Source organism: Thunnus albacares, chromosome 17 (genome assembly GCF_914725855.1).
Source record: "Thunnus albacares chromosome 17, fThuAlb1.1, whole genome shotgun sequence".
Taxonomy (NCBI): domain Eukaryota; kingdom Metazoa; phylum Chordata; class Actinopteri; order Scombriformes; family Scombridae; genus Thunnus; species Thunnus albacares.
The window spans coordinates 14,036,056-14,055,567 of NC_058122.1; the positions used below are offsets into that span (position 1 = coordinate 14,036,056).

General features: G+C 38.7%; 1 long non-coding RNA gene across 2 annotated transcripts in view; it reads left to right on the top strand.

The window, feature by feature from the left end:
- The window catches only part of LOC122967733, a 43,424-nt gene extending 26,489 nt beyond the window's left edge, over positions 1–16,935 (top strand). Inside the window, exons 2-5 of one of the 2 annotated variants that reach the window (XR_006398665.1) lie at positions 853–1,106; positions 16,089–16,207; positions 16,314–16,369; positions 16,543–16,935. This is a non-coding gene — a long non-coding RNA (uncharacterized LOC122967733). Of the gene's footprint in view, positions 1–852; positions 1,107–16,088; positions 16,208–16,313 lie in introns of both variants that reach the window. The other variant, XR_006398664.1, reaches the window with a different exon arrangement.
- Positions 16,936–19,512: the final 2,577 nt, after the last annotated feature.

A 19,512-nucleotide genomic window follows, 5' to 3' on the forward strand; every position in this document is an offset into this window, starting at 1 on the left:
GGTAAACGCCATTGTGGCGGATAACCACAACGCCAACACATGCATCTTGTGCAAGTATACTCTTTGGTAAAGGGTAACAGTTTTGCTGCAATGATGCACAATTGAGACACAATTGAGAATGGGGTTTTGGTTTTGATGACTGTTTCTGTTTTGTTACAGTCACATACAGTGTTTGTTTATTGTATTTAATTTCATAAATAACTAAAAAATGTATGTTGGTGGAAATAAGCGGTTATGTGTAGGCTGTCAATCAGCTCCAATTTTAAGGCAGCTTTTAGATGACTAGTAAGGTGTTGCTTACTTAACAACAACAGGCTTAAAGCAGTTTATTTTTGGCGTCATCAGGCAAAAATAACCTTTGCATATTGTTATTCAAGTTGTCTGAGAGAACACTAGACTTCTGCACCTCCTCTTGGCTCTGTATTCAGGCTTTAGAATATCTAGCCCATTACAGGAGATTTAAGCCAAGCATGGGTCATTCTACAAATGCAGTTCAGATGGTGAAAGCCTGTTTCAGTGGTGGAAAATCCAGGAGAAAAAGTTGTTATTCCAGCATTGGCAACAACCACCTACACTCCACATTTTTATGTACATGTCCAAGAGGTTCTCCTTCAGCCCACCTGTGTGTATGAGGCTTGTGTCCTGCCTGCAGGCCTAGATTATAACCATCATATCCACAGGCCAACAATGAAAAACAGGGATGGAATTTTGCTATATGTAAAACCCGATTACCGTATTAAACCACTGATTTACCTGTATTTATAATTACAATTACAAATACAACTTCTACAAAAACTACTACAAATTAAGTGTCATCATGTACAACTTGTTGTGTTGTCTTTTTTTCTTTAGGTACTGCAAATTCTGGAGCAAAAATTCCAAGAGATTAAGCTCACATATACTGGTGCAGTTCCAAAGGACTACAGTGCATGCCAGACCTGCAGAGACCCATCTTGAGAGGACGGCTGGCTGATGACAAGGGGATGCCAAGGAAGAGAGTGATGCATCCCTCAGAACCACAGCAGCTTGGGCTTGTCTCTAGAGTTCTAGCCCTGACATCACAGAGCAGCTCCTTGAGCATCAAGTCAGCAGGAGACTTGGAAAAGGTATACTGACATACTTTACTGGAGCAACAGGGCACCTAAACCAGACTCTAGGAGCTGCACTTTAATAACCAGATTCATTTACCTGACAGATCTAAATAGAAAGATATCCTTCATGCAGAAAACATTAAACTAAGATTCTGTTTCTTGTTTGCCTAAACGGCAAACTATTTTTAAAAATATTTCTTTAAAAAATAATAATTTGGAAACAGTTTTGTTTTTTTTTGACACCATCAGTACCACATGATAACCAACAGTCGACCAGAACAGCCGCCTTCCAATCGACCTGGCAAATGAAAAGAAGAGATAACCATGATAGGAGATGGATACTACTTTAACAGTGTACGTTATTTTAGGGTTTGACATTTTATTTATCATGATTGTGGTTGGTAATTCTTTCAAGTAGAGAGCTGACACATTTAGATGAAATTATAATTAATAAAATTTAAAGGTTCTATATGTAAGAATCAGAAATTCCTTGGTAAACGGTAAATGGACTGCACTCATATAACGCCTTTCTAGTCTTCCGACCACTCAAAGCACTTTACACTACATGCCACATTCACCCATTCACACACACATTCATACGCTGATAGCAGAGGCTGCCATGTAAGGTGCCTACCCATCAATTTCTGTTGCTCACACTCTTGTCAGCGCGATCAAGTAGCAGCGCTATTGCAGGTAATATCTTAACATAACATAAAAGATCCCTAACGTTGTGTTGTGCACCATGCTTCATCAAAGCATCTCTCACTCCCACTTAGTCATCCCATCCACTGTACGTACCTGCACACCACCAACTTTACACTTTACAGTGGTAGGCTCAATGTGGTGTGGCCGGGGAGCAACATGCTGCGTTTTGTTGTGAAATGTGTGGTGGTCGATGGAGGCAGCTAGCCATCTCAACCTTTGTGAGACTGAGAGCTACCTGAAGGGTAGAGCATAATATGGGGGTACAATCTTCCTAAATAATATAAATTTGCTCGGTTTACTTTTTAAATAATGAATATTATACATTTAAGACGCTACATATGTTAGGAGACTGTCTGTGTTCACTGATTAATGTTAATGATTCCTCGAAATCGATATTAATGTTTATCCAATTGATCATAAGAAAACAAATATATGTATATATATATATATATATATATATGTATTTAAAAATGCAAGTTTAATGATTTCTCTGTTAATCTCAACAATTAATCTGTTAAAACATTTGAGAGTCATACAATATCACATTTGTCACATTTACAATAATATTGAAGTTTAAAGTTAAAGTTCCTAAACTCCTTTTTTATGTTTCAAAAGAAAACATCTATAAACACCTGTAAAGGTCTTTTAGTGGGAAGCTTGGCATTGCATACTGTTTACAAGTGCACTGTAATCAGGGATATAACTTGACACTGCAACTCTGATTGAGTCGTCTAGGTGTGTATCAATAAGGCGTGTTCTGTGTTTATTCTTAATGAAATTCATATCAGAAAAGGCTGATTCACACTGATGGGTTGAACCAAAAAGACAGGCAACTTTCATAGCTGCTGTGCATACACCTTTGTACTTTTCTGGGTTCACAAGGCACCAAAAGTTTGGGCTTTGAGGTTAATGTCACTATGCAACGTGAGAATTTCCATCTTTACCTCACCAGCATCCAGGCTGAATGCTGCACTTAGTTGCTCAGCAATGCATGTCATGTTCATTTGCATGAAAGGATTTGAAATGAATAACACACATGGCTCCAGCTTATCAAAGTCACAGAACCTGTCCTCAAACTCTTGCTAATTATGAGTTGGGAGTACTTTTCTGCAGCCCTGTTGAAGGCCCCAGATGCAGAAGCATTGTCATTCAGCACTGACTTTATCTGTAAATGTCCATCTTGGCTTTCAATGTGTTTACAGCACTGATCATGTCAGAGATAGTCCTGCCTTTTCCTTGCAGTTCACAGTTCAAGGTCTAGTATCCCCTCAGTGTCCTGAAGCAGCGAGGCGTGCTCCACTCTGGATTCCATGAACTCTTTGATTTCGCCCAAAAATAATAAAAAAACACTGCAAAATTCTTTCCCTGCTGAGCCATTGGATTACAGTGTGTAGTAACCAGTCACCATATTCAGCTGACAGTTCCTCCAACAGAACTTTGAATGACCTGTGTTGTTTAGCTTTGGAGCAGATGCTGTTTATGATCTTCATGACTGGAGTCATTACATGATCAAAGCCCATCACTTTTGCACATATCGCCAGCTGATGAATGATGCAGTGGTAATGTAGAAATTTGGTGAAATCTGGGTCACCTTTGCATTGCATGACAAAGCCTGTGTGACAGCTGATCATCACAGACACTAGTTTTTTCAACAGTACCTTTTTCTCCACGAAATACCCCTGCACCGCATTGTAGATATCAACACCCCTTGTAGTTGTCTTCAGTAGCAGTAGTGTCAGGCGTTCTTCTTTTGTGGAGAAATCATGGAACACCATTCGTACAAACACAACTAGCTGCGCCATACTGCTGGTGTCCACTGACTTGTCGCACTGGATGATAAACCACCTGCACATACTCAGATCTTGGTCCAGCTGACAGTCTTCTGGTGATTGTATTTACCCCCAGTTGGATGTCGGAAAAAGCAGAGATGACTTCGGGCCCATTCTTCTCGTCTTTGAAGATATTTGTGATCAGCATCATTGCTCCTTTCTGTGTAGCTCTAAACAAGGCTTCCGTTGCTGCTTGGGACTTTTTCACTGGCCTAGTGAAAAAAGATTGCTGTTTGCCCAAAGATGTCTTAACTCACAGGCTTTTTCTACCTGTAATGATTTGCCTGGCAGGTAGCTAGCATTTAAGGTCTTGCGGCATGTATTGAAGTGTCTCTCTATGTTGTGCCGCTTTGCCGTTGCTCCACAAATAAGACATACACCCTTTTCTTTTACTTTTGTGAAGAACTCTTCCTCCCACTGCTTATTAAAGTTGTATTTTTTCCTCCATTTTTCTGCCATATTTTACTGCATGCGTAGTTATTTTTTATTATCATCATGGCATTTCATACTTTTTACTTATGTTGTATAGCCCATGTAATGATGACAATAAATTTTTTTAATGATATACATAAATAATGTGTGTGGGTGTGTCACCTGGTGATACATCATACAATAAATTATACAATAAATTAAAATAATAAATAAATAAATAATGACAATTTTACAGCACTGACTTTGATTGTACAATGTTGTAGTTATTCTGAATTAATAGAAAAACGTCTTTGATCCCAGTTCATATTTGAGAATTTACTTGAAGTATTCCATAAATCCATAGTTTATTCTTCTATCAGAATTTCCCGCCTTCTTCTTTAGAAGAGGAAGATAAAGAAGGAGAGAGGAAGAAAAAAAAAAAGGAAATCTAAGACAAAACATACAGCATCAAAGAGCTGAGACAAAGGCAAAGACAAAAACAGAACAAAGTAGGAAGAAAGGGGGAAGAAAGAGGAAAAAAAAAAATTACAAGTCCTCACTCCAAGTAAGTTACATGTAGTGCACCCCTAAGTGACCCTCAGCCTCGAAATGTCCAAACCACAAACCGATAGCTTCAATTCCTTGTTCATTTACCATATTATAATAACTTGACCATTTGGACCGTCTTTTTTCAAATAGCTTCAAATTCCCCCTGATTTTATAAGTTAAGTATTCTATCTGATATATTTGTTGGACTGTGTCTCTCCATTTATCTGTCAGAGGACATGTTTTTTGGAGCCAGTTTCTTGTTATCTGTTTAAGTGCTGTTATACTGTTATATATCCTTAACAGGTATTTATCATTTTCATTCCGTATTTTGTCTACTGTATTGCCTAACAGCACAAAGTCTGTATTCAGATGAATAGCAGAATTTAAGATAGTATTGATTTCTTTCTGTATATTGTGTACAATTGTAATGATGGGTAAAACCAAAAAATATGACTAAAGTTAGCATAGGGTCCACCACACTCCCTCCAGCAGTTCGGTGATATATTACAATTGTATTTAGCTTGTTGAGCTGGTGTTAAAAAGTAGTGTGATTGTATCTTCCATGCATACTCTCTCCAATAAGGAGATGCAGTGGTTGTGTGTAGATTACGATTCATTTCCTTCCAAGTGTACTCATATGTTCATGTTAAGTTCTTCTTGCCATTTCAGTTTTACTCTTATGTCTTGTTGATTGTGGCTGTTTTCTAAGATAGCGTAAATTGCTGAGATTTGATGTGGCACTCTGATATTACTATAATTCTTTATCAGAAATTGCACAAGTGGATGAAGATCACTGCTGATCTTCCTTCCTATTTTACTATTCTGAATATAACTTCTCACTTGTAAATATCGGAAGAAGTAGGAGTGTGGTAAATGGTAATGTTGCCTTAAAGATTCGAATGTCATTATTCCATTTTCATTTAGGCATTGTCCAAATATTTTTAATTCTTTTTGTGCCCATGTATTAAAGGCTGTATCTTGTGTGTTAGGGGTAAATTCAGGGTCTTCCTTTATTTCTCCCAATGCCATTAGGTCATCCCTCAAGTCACAGTTTTTCTTCATTTTACCCCAAGTCTCCAGAGTATTTCTGATTAGTGTATTATCAGTTATTTGTGCCCTCCATTGACTCTTTTTACAGAAAGGTATTGTTTTTATTGACACTCGACACATGTACTTCTCTATTGGCCTCCACCTTGCTTCAGAGTTATCATTTAACCAGGTACGTATTGGTTGCATTTGGGCTGCATAATAGCAGTGCTTTAGATTGGAGAGAACAAGTCCACCCTTCTCTTTAGCCATTTTAAGTGTCTTCAGTTTATTCTTGGTTTTTTACTGTCCCATACAAATTTGCTCATCATTTTGTCCCATTTTTTAAAAGCATTTGCACTTATATACAGAGGTATTGTCTGGAATAAGAACAATAAACGGGTGAGTACGTTCATTCTGATTGCATCTATTCTTCCACCTATTGATAGAGAAATAGTTCTCCACCGATTCAGATCTTGCCTTATTTGTGCCTCCAAACAGTTATAGTTCACTTGATATAGTAACTTGATATTCTTTGGTATCACAGTTCCCAGATATTTGACTCTATCCACGTCCCATCTCCATTGATATTCCTTTTTCAATTCTTTGCTGACAAGTGCACCTAAAACCATTGCTTCACACTTCTGCATATTTAGCTTGTACCTTGATACTAAACCATAGTTATTAATAATTTTCATAATTATTGGTAATGATTTTTCTAAGTTTGTGATATATAGAACCACATCATCTGCATATAAGGCCAATTTGTGATATTCCTGTGCTATTTTCACACCTTCAACTTCATTGGTCGCTCTGATGTATGCTGCCAGGGGTTCAATAAAGATCGCAAAAATTAAAGGTGAAAGTGGATCCCCTTGTCTCATTCTCCTATTTAATTCAAAGCTATCCGACAGGGTCCCGTTTGCTCTGATCTGTGCTCTTGATGTGTTATACATTGCTTGGATCCATTTGATAAAAGTGTCATGGAAACCGAACTTAACGCAGGTTTCTAATAATAAGGACCATGACACCCTGTCAAAGGCTTTTTCAGCATCCAAAGTGAGGATCAATGTTTGAGTATTCATTTTCTGTGAGTGGTCTACTATATTCAGGGTTCGTCTTACATTATCAGATAAATGTCTGTTTGTGATAAAGCCTGTTTGGTCTGGGTCTATAATGTGCGGAATTATTTTTGACAATCTATCTGCTAGGATACTGCGTGCCTAGTTAGCTCATCATCGTAGCTATGCTGGCTAGCTGACATAGAATGAATACGTGAGAAGAGGAGACGCATGACATAAAGTCAAGCTAACCTTTGACGGGGTTGAAGCAGGTCAAAGTTATAAATTATACATCCATAATAAATTGATATTTATAAAATGTTATATGTAATGTTAAAGTAGTTATTTTCTACATTCTACTAATATTATACTAGTATACTACTAATACTAATACTAATACTAAAGTGAGTTTTGAGTGTGGAAACATGACAAAATTAAATATACTTAAAGCAGTCAGTATGTATATTAAAAAAAATTGATTGCTGTGCCAGTTTGACATCTGACAGAGCAGGTATTGTCTTCTTGTTAGTATAAAATGGCAAAGAATGTTGATTTCTTCTATACTAACCGTAAAAACAGTATACCATAACGATTATATATAAGTAGTATAGGTATATAGTACACACTGTATACAAGTAGTAAGTAGTATAGAATTGGGACACAGTTATAAAAAATGAATAAAAAACCTTGGGTGTCCTTCTTGAGTCCTCTTTCTTTGCTACTCATCAAAAGTAAGACCAGAAAACCTAAAAAAATGAGCTAAAAGCAGCATAAAGCTTCAGACTCAGGTATTGATTCTCAGTGGGATCGGTGCTAGTACCAGGCAGTCATCTGATTCAGTGTTAATTTCAGAGCAATTGCTTAATTGAGCTTTAACCTACCTGCTCCCCTTCATTTTGTCACTGTCCCCCCTCCACTGTCTCCTTGGCAGAAGTCGGTCGAAGTGCAGCCAGAGGCATTTGGACAAAGACCTAATCACTTCACACCACACTCTCCACTTCACATTTTCCCATCCTAGGGTCCAACCCACACTTTTACAAGGACACTGTGCTTGTAGCCTGGGGATACTGCTAGTTAATGTGAAGAAGTCAAGTTAAACCACACACAATATTTGACATGAAGAGAAAGGAGTTTCTTTCTGTCCTTGGAGGCCATATTCTCTCCTCATGTAAGAGAAGGTTGTTTGGGGAAAAAAAAAGCGCATATGATTTAAGACTGTAGCGCACACAGTCGAAGTGACTCATTTATCACATCTGGAGCTGTATAGGGAAAAACCACGGAAAAGGAGTGACACAAAAGGAATATAAAGCAGAGAGAAAAGAAGTAATTTCTTTAGGTGCTTTAGACTCATCAACCTCTTTTCCCCTCATCACCTGAGCCCCATCCAAGGCTCTGTCCCAGCGGAGCCAGTCAATTACATTGGGGCAGTGGTGTGTGCGCGTGTGTGTGTGTGTGTGTCTACCACAGAGTATTTGCGAATATGCATCTTCAATTATTTTGAATGTATAGCTGTGTGTGTGTTTGTGAGTAACACCTGAGAGGCACGAAAGATTGATGTACTGCCATGAATCAACAGAAGGTGTTGTAAGGGATTGTGTGCCTCAAAGCTGTGTTCAAGCTCTGTGTGTGTGTGCATGCACTCATGTGCAGGATTGTGTTGATCCAAGTCTGGCTGTGACAGCGGTTTCGCTGGAGTGCTGAACATGATCTCTATGGGTAAACTTAGCATTCTGCAATTCTTTTAGTCATAAATGTTTGTGTATATGTCCATGTCAAAGTGTGTCCGTGAGGTATGCAGGTTGGAGGTAATTTCAGACAGCTGAGCCAAATCAATACAAGTTTAAGTACATTGAGGGCAATCAATGTCTTAATTTGTCTATAAGTAGAGAGTTAGTGGGAGGAGCGTGGTTTCTCTGCAGTGAACAGCAATAGCCCTGTCTTCTGTATGTATGTGTTTGTGTGCACATGTCATGGCCAAAGGCTTTTTCATTGATTGATTAGACAGATATACACTCTGGGTTTAAATAACACAGGGACTTGGTCTGTGTTCCTCCATTGCCTTGAGATAATCAAAACATGTAACCTAAAGACAGCAATTCCCCTAAACATATGTAGGCATTCTTGAGGTGAACACACAGCATGCAAAAATTACAGGAAGGAAAGAAAGTTGAACCACTCCTCAACTTTATTGGCAGTTATTTCAATTTAATTGTCTTTTTTTCATTGGTGCTGTAGCCTCTAATTCATGTTACCCAGTATCTTATTTTGGCTGGGCTTTGAAGCAGTTCTCTGGTGAATCCCATGGGCCCCTCAGGCCCGGGTTCCCACGGTGTTGGTGGGTAACGTAGTCATTATCACCACTTTTAAATAGCTGCTATGTATATTCTCCAGAGTACTGTATAATGTGTCGGTTTGTGTGAGTGTGTATTCATCAATGTGTGTTCTTATGATTTTTGTTTGTTTGACAAGACTGTGGTGCGAACTGCCTGCTAAACAGCTGTCTACTCCCCTCTGTCTGGAAGGCTACTTTGATATCTCACTTTTAATAAACCTCTGAGGGGGATTTATTGAGTGACTGAACACTTAATGTAGATGATATTTATTTGAGCAACCCGCTCTGATCTCTTCTAATGTTAACATCTGTGTATTGTGTTGGGGTCACGTTTCTTCTACCCTTTAAGACATGGTGAATATCTTTATAGGATGGTACAATGCTAGTTATTTAGAAAAGAGTAATACATAACAAAATTGCTTAAGGGACTCTTCAGAATGACTATAGACTAGGCCACCTTATGGGTCAATCAAATGCAAACAGTGACAATAATCATCTCATGCCATTGCAAAGTATGCTTCACACCCTAATCTAAACAGTATTCAGATATTTTTTCAAATTGGGATGAATATAGTATATACTTAACTTAAGTGAACTTGAAATGTATGTGCCAGTTATCATCACACATAATTTATTGCCAATTTAGGTTTATTTGAGCCATTACAGCAAAAAACAACACTGTAGTTTTCGCTAATTTTGTGTTTGGAGCTTCTTTGTCTCAAGCACAAGAAAAAGTGGGTTTGTGCAAAAAAAACCTGGCATGCAGAGTGAAAGAGACAAGACCCATGTCATACACAGCTCTTTCACAACAGTAACAAAGACTGTGCTGTTTTATAATTATAGCTTTGTTTGCAATATGTTACACTACTTTGTGACAGCTCCGATTACTAAAACTTTAGTATTTGAAGTTCATTACATAACTACAAAGTTGCATTAATTCAGGCTCTACATTTATCTATGAGCACACTGGTGGATAGGCTGCTATAACCTCCATGGATTTTTCAGACTGTTGCTTTCATAATGCTAGCGCTGGCTGAGATGTACTGAAGGGTCTTGAGAAGTTTGGTGAAAGATTATTTAATATATAGTATTTTCCCCTGTTACTGAGCCTTGAGTTTTCTTTTTTTCAGACATTTCTTTATTGGTGGGTGCTTAGCTTACACGTGCTGCTGTTACACGTTTCAGAAAAGGCATATACTGCGGGTAGCATTGTGCTCGTACAGTAAATAGCGAAAGTGCACATAATGACTCATAATGAATCTAATAAGGAAAAAATATGGTGCAGTTAGAATTTCTATTCTAAGCTGATGTAGCTGCAATTTTTGTCATCAAAAGAGTCTTTGATCAGATACTTAAGTTGAGTCTCTGTAATTGGTACCTGTTCTCTAGGATATTGTTGGTTATGTTTACAGAGGTGGAAGTCTGTATTCTTCACTTGATGTCTCATGTGATCTGCATACCATTCACTCTTTCTTTAAATTTAAGCTGCTACGAGCTTATCTGTGAGAGGAGGTGAATGTGTATGCTATGTGCTTTCCACAGTGGATCCTCAAAATGTCATTGTGTTTACATAAAGCCATGTTATTGGGAGAAATCAGGCTAAGGCAGGAAATTTGAGGATGCGCTACATGCACTGCAGTAACATGTTTATTGTAAAACTGCTGTTGACGCTGCACATGGTCAAAAATCTTCCCCCCCTTTGATATTCTTATATTTGAGAACCAAGACTGGCATATATTTAAGTATATCATTGCTATATATGATGCAACAGCCAGATTTCTATGATCTTTTGGCCTAAGTGAGATGGCATGGTTGTAATGAGAGAGCACACTGACGGACTGTTTCTGACCGTCTTCTTGAATGGAGGAGATGATTGCAAGGACAGGTGAAATGGGCCTATTGAACTGAGAGCAGAAGACACGCACAGACACACAAAAGATGCAATCACACATTTGTCACCCTGCATGTGTGAGGGTTGTGATTTTATAACTGCTGACTTCTTTGTCCTCATAAAGATCATTTTAGTCACACACACAAGCACTGGTGTGTCAAAGGGTCATCATCTTTAGCAACTTCTCAGCAAGTGTTTGCTGGCTTTCAGTAAACTGGCCTCTCTGAGCTTGTAAAACTGCATTTTCTTCTGCCCTTTGATACAGCTACATGTCTGGCCTTTTAAAATCCGTGTGGGCAGCAGGCATATAGACACCCACCAGACAACAGACATCTCATGGACCACCTGGTACATTATACTGTAGCTTAATATATGCACTGTGTTATTACCCTTTCACAAATGCACAGCATGCCAATAAATAATCAGTCTTTGTATTCTAATGAAATCCCAAATATTCTCTCAAATCATTTCACTGATATAATTTATAGATGCTAGAATCTAGCCTGCAGTAACTCATTATATTAGGCATTATACATTAAAGGTCGTGATAAATGAAATACATGTCATCTAAAAATGACAAAAGACAGGAAATTTCTATGTTTACCACAAATATCCCTACTCAGTTTTATATTAACCTTACATTTATCTACTTTCTATCAACGGGTGGTTACATAAATCTGAGCTAATGACTGAGAAAAATGGAAAAAAGAGGGGGAGTACGATGGGAGGGGGAGAAGGAAGAATGAAACGCCATCACACACTACCCCCTTGTCCTTGTGCAGCTTTTTAATAGAGTCATAAATACATGAAGATGTCAAGTGTTCCATGATGGTGGCACTGCACAGCTTCAGGGCTGTCATACATCCATGAGACATAGATACGACAGGGCAGGTAGACTGGAGCAGACAGCTATTAGAGAGCACGGTATGGCCACAGTACGTCAGCGGGCATGGTGGATGGCTACTACATCAACGTGCTGTCCGTGAGGAATTGTAAAGACATGCATATACTCTTTTAACACATAAATAAAAAACTATATACAGTTTGTTCTTCATATGTAAGATGACACATGCTCAAACCTTACCTGTCAAACTGCATGTGCTGAACAAGTCATAGACTTTATAATGCATCCATTCCAACAAAGAGCCATTGGAGAATTTGTTGCTATTTCTCTAGTTTTAGGTGATCATTTTTTTCGGTCATCAAAGAAGCTAAATCAAGACACAAGGAGCCTTGTGCAAGAAATGAATAGCATTCACTATGAGTAAGAACATAAAACTTACACACCTTGAAATATTAAAGGAATAGTTCCACATTTTGGGAAATTCACTTATTTGCTTTCTGGCAGAGATGAGAAGATATCATATCTGTCTGTTAAATATAAGGCTATGCCAGCAGCTGGTTAGCTTTTTAATCCATACAAAAACAAAACAAAACAAAACAAAAAAGCGTAAGAAATTACAATTCAGTTTTTTCTTAGCTGGGACCAGTAACTTCCTGGATCCTACAGATTAAACAAATTAGAGTAGCATGTTAATTTGTGATCTTTAGCAGTGCTGGTACGCTGATTTTGTTTAAATTGGACAGAGCTAAACTATGCAGTTTCCCCTTGTTTCTAGTCTTTTTGCTAAGCTAACAGTATCCTTTCTCCACTTACACCAGATATGAGTGGTTTCAATATTCTCATCTAACTCTCCGGCAGCAAATAAGTGTATTACTCAAAATATTGAACCACATTTTTTAAGATTTTGTGAAGCTGATGTTGTGTCTTTGTTTGATTTTCCTAAATGAGCAGAGTCTCAGTGCACCTCTGAGCTCACCTCATTGCCCATGCTTGTGTCAATGATCACCAGAGAACTGCATTTCTGCTCACCCATAAACACAGAACGAGGCAGAGGGAGTGCAAGCGAGAACACACCCGGTCCACCCACACACACCACAGCTAACGAGACTGATCACTCAGGCAAATTGCATTCATCACAGCCATCTGAAATTAATGTATTGACATCAAAGGAAATATGAAAAGTGAAAATGATGGCAAGGTAATTTTCAAGCATGAATACACATTTATGCAAAGCTGAAACACTAAAGCAAAAACACATCTATTGAACATAATTAAGCCATCACCAAAACGCGGTTAGAGAAAAAGACAAGCTAAAGGTTAGATAAGAGCCTGCAAATGCTGCTATGCTAAGGCACAAATATAGCCATAAATTGTTTTTCCAATTAAGCAAAAGTTCATCAACGGACTTGAAATAATCACTCTGGAAAAAGGTTGCTGTCAGTACATTACATTCATGTGTAGCCTTTCTGTTATCGTTCCCATTATTCGAAACATTTCCTTTGCTTTTCTGAGGACATTCCCTTTGCTTCAGTCTGTTTCCCTCTTTTCTAGAGGCCACTTCAAAATCAGTCATATCCTCCCTATGTTTATTGTCTTACCACTGTTTTTAAATCAGTGACAGTCCTCCACCCAGCACACCACCAGTGTCCAGGATTGATTGTTTTAGTATCAGAGGTCCATCATCTCACACATAAACTTAGGAATTTTATGTTCAGGTTCTTTTATCAGGCAGACAGCAGCACTGGGTAACCAAGGATAACGTGAAAGAAATTAATAAAATAATAATTTATTACAAAACTTTAGAATGAGAATACAATAAGGTAAAAATGTCAACACAATAAATAAATAAAAGGTGCGCCCATGGGTATGCTGAAAGAGAGAGATACCCAAGCCATCAATGACCAAAATTGCACATACCTAGCAGCGTGTAACGCTGCTCCCCATCTCTGTCGTTCCCCTCAGGAACTCTCACACCGCCGCCTCCTCCTCCTGACACATGCTCTCTTCTCTGCCCTCTTTTCTGTTTCCTGCTGCCGCCTTTGACCTCTGGCAGGTAGCCAGTTGTACCTTCTCTGGAGGTACAGTTCCGCCTTCCCAGCCGCCTCTCTGGCCCACTGCTTGCCGGGATCTGCATGCATTGATTAATTAGAGGTACTAGACTGCACAGAGGTGTGGGTGATCTGGCATGATCACACAGGCAGGTCAACATACATGCAAAGAAATCCAAAGCAACTAACATGCAAAGCAAAACTACATAAACACAAGATAACTCAAAATACATGCAAATACTACAACACAAGATCAATCCAGAATAAATACATAAATATTTAACTCAAATCTCTGCTGTGTGACAAACTCATCTACAACATCACTCAGTTACATTAAGATGTTTGAGCCAGCATTGGCTTTTAGGCCCAATTATCTTGTAAATAAGTAAAGTAATTAATCTTTTGTTGGTATCTCCTTGTTGAACTACTGTTAGACCTGGTATGGGTGGATGCAAATAATCAGGATGACTTGATGCTTTGCCAAGCAAGCGTAGGGCTCCAGCCAGCTGCCATTGTACAGCACTGAGCAGGATGTGACTGCTTGGGTTGACAGATGGGCTCTGTCCCTCCATTTTTACTTCTCTTTGATCTTTGCTGTCTGTGACTGTCAGTCCGCCCCCCCTCCAGCTGTTGCAGGCAGGGTGAATGCCAGACGATGCAAGACAGTTGCAGAGATGCCAGCTGCCAAGATACCCTCAAACTGGCATCTCAGAAACTCTAGAGGGGCTGAAGTGGGGTCTATACCACCCTGGATCAAGGAGATCAAACTGACAGTCTCAGTGTCTTCTTTTAAACTGCTTTTGAAATCAAAGTTTTATCACAAAGCTTTTTCACTACTTTATGGTCTATTGTGTTGGTTTTTTGTAAGAGATGGGCTCAGTACCACATTATAGCCATTTGGTAGCTGTATATCAGTGTTGTTGTGTTACAAAGGAAGCGCAAGACTGTAATCAAAGCATAGGAAAATATCTGAAAAGGCATTTCACGGCTCACTCATTTTTTCCATCAATTGTCTGTCCTCTGAATTTGACTTGAATCAAGTTTACCGAAGAGGCTAATTTTAGTGAAAATAAGCTGATTGCACACTAAGGTGAGCAGAAATGAACTAAAAAGAAAATCACATAGTCTGACAGAACACTGTGATGTATTCTTTGTTTTTTATGTGGCTTCACTAATTTGCTGACGTATTAAAACGGTATGACATTTTCAGCAAGCATCTGAGGTTGGATGATGTAACAGGGTCAAACGTTGTGCTAATATGCACTATTTATAATGTATGTTATACAGTATGAAGTACAAGCAAGGTGCTCAAGCACAGCACCCTACAGAATATTACAACTACAGCTGATGCATCTTGCCTGCTTCATTATGAAACACAATCTGTCCTCGTGTCACTTTGTGCTTGAAACGTAAGGTAACTTGAGTGCAACATGGAGAACATGAGAAGAAAAATCACTTTTGGCCACAGAGAGAGTGCGGGAACAAGAAGGATGAGATATACTGTAGAAGTTTTTGGCCAAGGAGAAAGGAGGGGTATTATTGTGATGATGAACGGAGGATGAAAATAGAAAAGCAGACAAACAAACAAGGCTCAGTGTGAGAGTCTGGTATGTAAGAGACGTGAGGTTCCTGCCAGGTCTGGAGCCACCGCTGATTTGGCCTCCCCCTCGTCTCTTTGGTTGTCTGATCCCAGCTCAGATGCTCTCTCTGTGCTGCAATTTGTCTCCAGCACATATAAAACTTTAACACATACACTCACAAATCTCTGTACAAGCTAGAAGGCTGGCTGTGTCTTTCATTCGGCTTGCTTGCTAAGTTTGTTTCCCTATCATGTTTGTTCTTTGTTTCGGGTTCCCTTTTTCTCGTCTTTTTTGTTTCTCTCTTCATTATCACTGCTTCCCTCTTTCTTTCTGTGTTCAACTCTTTTCTGTCTTCTAATCCTCATGCAGCTTTGAGACTGTACTCTCCGCCTCACTTTATTTCAGGCTTCAGGTTGTTTTAATGCACCAATTAGTCTGTTGTCTTGACTCATACAAAGTGAAAAGAGCAGAGGGGGGGAAGTAGATTCTTTGGGACAAAACAAATTCATCATAATCTTTTATTGAGAGAACAATTGACTGACTGGATTGAAACAAATACAAAACAGCAAACGGGCCACTTGTGAGCAGTTTATAATCAGTCACATGCCCTCAACGTGTGGGACTGGATATTGACAGTGACCCCGAACACACATACACAAACAGAACCTCTGACTGTCTTGGCCAAGTAGAATTAATTTGATTGTCCTTTGGCTCCCTGCAGTATCCCAACTGCCAGGGTCAACGGAGCATTGACCTTTGACACAACATGGAGGTTCAGAGAGTTTGGGCTCTCTTACCTAAACCTCTTGTGGGCTGCTATCTAACAGAACCCTCACTGAGGTAAGTACGTTCAAAGCCTTGACCTGCCCCTCTGACATCCCAGTGGATACCTTATGCTGTCATGAATATGGTCATGAATATTCAACAGCCTCTTTCTTCCTTTCAGATGGAGTTGAGAGAGGGAAGGTTCCACCGGCTGTTCTTTTCCACAGACTTAAAGAGGTGCCATATGCTTTAAAATGTCACTCCTAACTGTAGGAATCCCTTTGACAAACCCGGCTGTTAACAAATTCTGTTGTTTTAAAGATTACAAACAGAAATGTTTGTTTGAAATATGAAATATGTCTATCTCTTGCACATTCGGGTAAATTTATTTTCCTCCTTATCTCCTCCAGCCTATTCCACTTGGATCAGGAAGGTGTTTCTAAGCTCTGAGTTCATTAGTTTTTATAGGTTATGGTTGGTGAGATAACCTTCAGGTTTAAGGAGGTTATGGCATGAAATTCTTTTTCCTCTTCAGGCATTGCATATGTATTCTAATATTACACCGATAAAAATATATTCCCTTTAATCTACTGTAGATACTCTATGAAATGTGTTATGTAACATCAACTCTAGCATGTTTCCGTCCTCCAAAAATCCTTAACTCAAGCAATTACCATATAAAAGGGCATAAGTAAAGAACATCTTGTTGATACATTTATTACCTATTCATTAAAATTATTAAGCATTTGCCAGATGTGATTTGCATACAAATAATCTATAAATAAATCATAAAGTGTTTCTCACAGTTTTATATTCTTTTTTCTTCATTTGTTTCAGCATTAAATACTTGACTGTCATCATGAAATCATTCAAACACCATGGTAGTAAATAACGACTCATAATGTGGTCAGTCACTACTTGGATGTGCTGAATGCAAAGTTATTTCCAGGGAAAAGGGAAAGGAATAGCGATGATGCAACTGTGATATTTCCACATTTTTACACTTTTTACACATGTTTGTATGATGAACAGTGTAAATATTCCTCATAAAAATGTATAATGTGTCATATTTCCATTCAGGTTGTGATACACAGATAGATGTATTTTGCATCTCCTGGCCCCAGCTGCTGAGGGAATTACTTGTGATTCCTCTGACAGTTGTTTCGTGATTAATGCTGCAGTGTGCAGGACAGTAGTGTTAACTCATATACCTTAAAAGTTGCAACTTAACTGTCAGTAAATTTGTTCTTTGTGCTCTTTACTTTAGAAAGACAGTGGAATATAAAGTAAATGATGCTGATGAAATTTGATCAAATTCCAAATCCATTTCCAGCAGTTTCACAGTTTGCTCTGCACGACTCCAGAGAGACCCAGGTACACACACTCTAAGGTCACCTTCCCATCACTGTGTCCTTGTTTTGTTGCTAAGATACGATTGCAACTGTTATGTTACAGTGAGAAATGACTCAAAGGATGCCATTAAAGTAAAATCTGACTTGAATATAAATCAATGCTAATGAATCTGTAGCTACAATCTATGGTGTACACATTTGTTCAAATGTTCTGGACTAACTCTATGTCTCACTAACAAAATTAAGATCTGATGACACAAAGTGTGCCCATTTGTTAATGTGATCATTTTTATTTATGCGAATTGTAGTAATTGCATAGAAACCAAATGTACTTTTCTTTTTATGAAGTGTAACACAACAGAACAAACTGTATAGATCTCTCAAAAACATGTCAGTTTCATTTTTTAAATTATTTTGCAGAGCTGCAAAAACTAAAGTTCAAGATGCAGACGAGTGTAACAAGCCACAGGCAAATTTATACTGCATCGACTTTGACAGCATACGTATCCACCATCGCCGCGGTATAGAGTATGTGTGTGTGCATGCATGTGTGTATGTGTGACCAATATTTCCCCCCATCACAATGCCCTTTGACATGGGACAAGCTTGTAGACTGTCACTTCAAAACTCCTGCAGGCCAGGTCAGACATCAACCAACAAAGGTGCAGAGGAAGGTGATGAAAGAGGGGGAAGAAGGAGGGAAAATAAACCGGAGGAAAATGCTCAGAGACCCGTCAGACCCCCAGTGTGTGTTGATATATTGGCCTAACCTTCACGGCCAGATTCCACACTCTGTCTCATTGCTTTGCTGCTTTGCCCTCATTATGGTGCTCTGACTGGTGTCTGGACTGAGAGTGTCCAAGACAGTAATACAGTCAGCTTCAAGCCCAGAATGCCTTTAATACACCAGTTGCCAGCAACGGACTGTATGGAGTACAACCAGCTAGTCCTCATACCTTAATAATAAAATATGTTGTTTGTTAGTGGCTTCATAAACAACTATTGACTATTCCTATTCCTTTTTTTTTTTTTTTTTTTTAAACTGTTACCACTAACTCCTTGGTTAAGGTTATGGAAAGACTGGGTTATGGTTAAAGGAGTCATGCACATTTCTTTATTTATATTCTGGGGCTCTACTAGAATATATTTGCATGATTTACAGTTCAAAAAAGTCCTTATTTATCTTATACTGGCTCTATCTGCAGCCTCAGTCTCTAAAAGGCCATTTTACCTTCAGTCTCAGTCAGACCCCCTTCCCGATGAGCCCACTCCGCTCTTATTGTCCAATTTTGGTTCTGGATGCTACGTAAACAAACAGTAGTGGTAGGATTTCATTTCTTTTTCTTGTTCTTAAGTTAAAATGTCAACTTTTCAAATACATCCATACATGTTCAAGCCTGTATCCAATCTGAAATATGTGAGTGGGCAACATGCACAATGTGTGGGAACAACCTTGGCAACAAAGACTACAGAATGGACAGCAGTTTGTGGACATGCATGAACAATGTGACATCATCACGAGGAGGAAGTCGAGGTAATATTGCAAACCAACCACAAGAGCAGGTTGGAGCCCTGACTTTTGACTTGTAGGGAGCATATGTTCACCTCAAGTTTTATAACTTTGACCATGTTTAACATAGACATCTGACATCATGACAAGATTGGGTTATGGTTAAAAGAAATCCTCTGTCTCCGTTGTCGATAGGTTTACTTTGCAGCTTAATGAAGTGAAACACTAAAACATTATGAATTATAGGCCTCATTACAATATGTCATCTTAATTGACAGTTCCATTTCCTCTGCATGCCCTAGAATACTATTTTGGTCATTCCTTTAATACAGTGGCGACCTGTTCAGGGTGTTTTTCTCTGCCTTATGCCCAATACATGCAGGGATAGGCTCTGTCTGTCTGAGCAGGAATAGGAAGGACTTCATACAAAGAATGAATATGAATCGATAGAACGCAAACACTTAACACACGTTTACATATCTACACACACGGACACACACACCTTTTAAATAAGATAT